Below are 3,515 nucleotides of genomic sequence, written 5' to 3' on the forward strand. Positions count from 1 at the left end.
CGCCTCCGCCGGTTTCTGGCCCACTGTGCGCGACGCGTGCGGCCCGGCGACTCCGGCAACCAAAGACGGACGGCCGGCGGGGAATCGCCTCCGAAGTTTCCTCGGCCGTTTTTATGACGGGCCGCGTTGGCCGCCGTCCAGGACCGCGGACTGCGGGAGGCTGCGGAGACAATGGTGGCGCGTCCTGCCGCTAAATCGTGGCACCGCTTTGGTTTCCACTGAAAAGCGAAGCGACGTGGCATGGCGCGGCCGGTGCGGCCCTAACGAAGGGCCCAAGGGCCGAGTGAAATGAAGGGCAGCGCGGCGAGGGCCTGCGGGGCCTGCAGGGTGAGAAAGGGCGTTTATCTGACGCCCGTAACGGCCGCGGGGGGAGGGGAATGAAGCAGAAGTAAGGCACGCGATAAAGGGCGATAAAACACGGAGCCATCCCACCTCGTATAATCCATTTACGGCGGCCTGCCTGCGCGCGCAGGGCGCCACGCCTGCCCGGACTAATATATAAAATTCACACACACTTACCTTCCGAGAATCGGCATCGCACCCCACTGCAGCAGCGGCGGCCACTCGAGGGCGTGGCGAGCAGCGCGCCGCGCATGCATGGGTCGTGAATATTCGAGCTGGACCGCCGCGCTGGCGAGAGAGGCTGGTCGCTGTGGCGGCACGGCGGCACGGCGGCACGGCGCCGCGCGTGGCAGGCAACCGGCAGTCGCTCCACGCGCCGCTGCGGCCCGGGCGGCCTACGCTGGCGGGTGCCCTGCCTGCCGCACAGTGGGCCAGAAGCCGGTGGAGGCGGCCAAAACTCTAGACACGTTTTGAGCTCCAGAGTCGCTAAATGGGACTCGAACCGAAGATGTGACCCCACCAATGGATTCCTCGTTAGGAGAGCTATCTATTGGTGGGGTCACACTTTCGGTTCGAGTCCCATTTGGCGACTCTGGAGCTCGAAACGCGTCTAGAGTTTTGGCCGCCTCCACCGGCTTCTGGCCCACTGTGTGCCGCCGGCCTGCCTGCCTGGTGCCGGCCGGACAGCGGAAGCGCTGCGGCTGCGGCCGGTTGAATATTGCAGCAGCGCAATTTGAATGTCGGCCAACGACGTGTCCCCCGAGCCCTGCGCACCCCTGCCACCCTACGTGCGGTCGACTTGCGGTCAGCCGAGCCAGAAGCGCGGCCAAAAAAAAAAAATAATGGCTAAGAAAATACGTCGAAGCGCATGGTGAGGATCGAACCCGCGCCTATCCGATCGGAAAATACATGTTGAGAAGCAAGTCTTACGACCGCACTAAAGTCACGCTCTCTAACAGTGGAGGCATCATAAAAAGAAACGCATCCCCAGCGGGGATCGAACCCGCGACCTTCGGATTAGAAGTCCGACGCGCTATCCTCTGCGCTCCAGAGACAGGATGCTTCAGGAGACCATCATTTTTCAAGTGTCTCCTCGAGCGGGCACGGCCTTATGGCGACTCGGCTGCTTCGGCGCCGCTCCCGCCACCCTTCGACCGCCTGACGACCTGTCTGTGACCTGCCTGTGTGTGCGTGTGTGTGAGCACGCTGACCTTTGCGTGAGCGACGTATGCCTCAAATGTAATCATATCGCGTTTGTGCACACAGGCCCACACAGACCACACGGCATCGCAGGTGTCCGTCCGGGCGGCCGGGGGGAGCAGAGCGGAGCGGGGCGGGGGCCGGCTTTAAATATTTTACCCAGGCTGCGTGTTGGCCGTGTTGGCCGGCCGGCGGCCCAAATCCGAGGTGGCGTATCGGTGTACCGTGTGCATGACGCGGGCAGACGGACGGACAGACGGACGGACAGACGGACGGGCAGGCGGGCAGACGGAGGCACTGTCAACCCGATCTCCTTCCTGGCCTCGTATCGTTGACATCGCGCGGCTGCTTTAAATAATGAGTAGTTAAATCTTGATGGCGGCGACACATGTCGAAGCCGTGCGCAACTGCACTGGCCCGGCCTGCCTGCTTCCGGACCGCGGTGCGAAATGGGTTTCCGTTGCGCCCGCCCCGCCCCGCCCCGCCCCGCCACGGCGCGCGAGACGCGCGATAGTAATTATCATAATAACACTTAGAGCCAGTGTATGTGATGTCGATCTTGTTCCTTTTTCGGTAGGCAATAATTGTTTTCCCAAACGCCGCTTTGATGACCGGGTACCCGGTGTTGGCCGTGTTGGTATGCGCGGCTGCCCCGGGTAACGACACCGTACGCAGTTCGGCGCAACGGCGCATCTCTTGCAAAATCGCGTACGACTAGCCTGGCCTGGGGAACGCGCCCCGTAGGCCGCGCCTGAAAAAAAAGTGATGTCCGGTGGTTTGAACCCTCGTCCGTCGGTACAGAAATGACCCACCCTCAGCGAGAATAAAACCATAATAATTCGAGCGAGAAAAATAAATTGCCCTGACTGGGATCGAACCGCCAACCACCCGAACAGAAGTTCGCCGCGCTATCCGCTACGCTACGGATCTCCGATAGGACGTCAACGAGAAATGGTTCTGGAGGTGGAGAGGGGCGGCCGCAGCCACGCCGAATCGAGGAGATAAGAAGGCGACCGAAATGCGAGGGAAGCAATGGCAGAGGTGGCGGTGCGGCCTGACGGCAAGCCTGACGGCAAGCCTGACGGAAAGCCTGACGGCAAGCCTGACGGCCTGTCGGACGACTAGCCGCCAGTCGTATCAGCCACACTCTGCGGTTCAACGGCGGCGCCCGGTCCTCATTGTCGCCTTCCCGTGTCTCAGTCTCTCCAAAGGCATTCGATTTCTTCTTCTTGGTTTTCCCTTTTTTCGTTTTCGAAGTAACCAGGACGCGGCCACCCTCGGACCGGAATGGACTGCGCCTGCCTTCCGGGTGACTCCATCACTTCCCCGCTCCACTTTTCACCTCCACCCCAAATCCCCGCCGCGCCGCCGTGCCGCCGCGCCGCCGCGCCTCAAACACAACACCACGCCGCGCACCCCCGCGCTCGCGCTGCCCGCCGAGGTCCCGCGGGTCCCGGAGGTGCCATAGCCAGGACCAAGGACCCCGCCGGCCGCCGTGTGCCGCGCACGGCAGTATATACATATTTACGACGGGCTAGCCGGGCTGGGCCGCTGGACCGCGCGCTGGGGCTGACCGAGCTCGGCGTCGTGCCCTGCCTTCCGCCCCCGGCCGGACTGGCCGTCGACGGCGTGAGGGTCGCGGACGACGCGACAAAGCCGGCAGTAAATCAGCGGCGCTCTGGTAATGGCCGCCAACTCCGCGGACGTCGGGACGGACGCCGGGACGGACGCCGGGACGGACGCCGGGACGGACGCCGGGACGGACGCCGGGACGGACGCCGGGACGGACGCCGGGACGGACGCCGGGACGGACGCCGGGACGGACGCCGGGACGGACGCCGGGACGGACGCCGGGACGGACGCCGGGACGGACGCCGGGACGGACGCCGGGACGGACGCCGGGACGGACGCCGGGACGGACGCCGGGACGGACGCCGGGACGTCCAGGACGGCGACGTCGGCGGCACGTGGTC

At 64.5% G+C, this 3,515-nt stretch overlaps 1 non-coding gene across 1 annotated transcript; it reads right to left on the reverse strand.

Moving 5' to 3' along the window:
- Positions 1-1,324: 1,324 nt before the first annotated feature.
- On the reverse strand, positions 1,325-1,397 carry Trnar-ucu. The gene has a single exon. It is a non-coding gene; the product is annotated as a tRNA-Arg (tRNA).
- Between the last annotated feature and the right edge of the window lie 2,118 nt (positions 1,398-3,515).

This window comes from Thrips palmi, unplaced genomic scaffold (genome assembly GCF_012932325.1).
Source record: "Thrips palmi isolate BJ-2018 unplaced genomic scaffold, TpBJ-2018v1 HiC_scaffold_19, whole genome shotgun sequence".
NCBI classification, from domain to species: domain Eukaryota; kingdom Metazoa; phylum Arthropoda; class Insecta; order Thysanoptera; family Thripidae; genus Thrips; species Thrips palmi.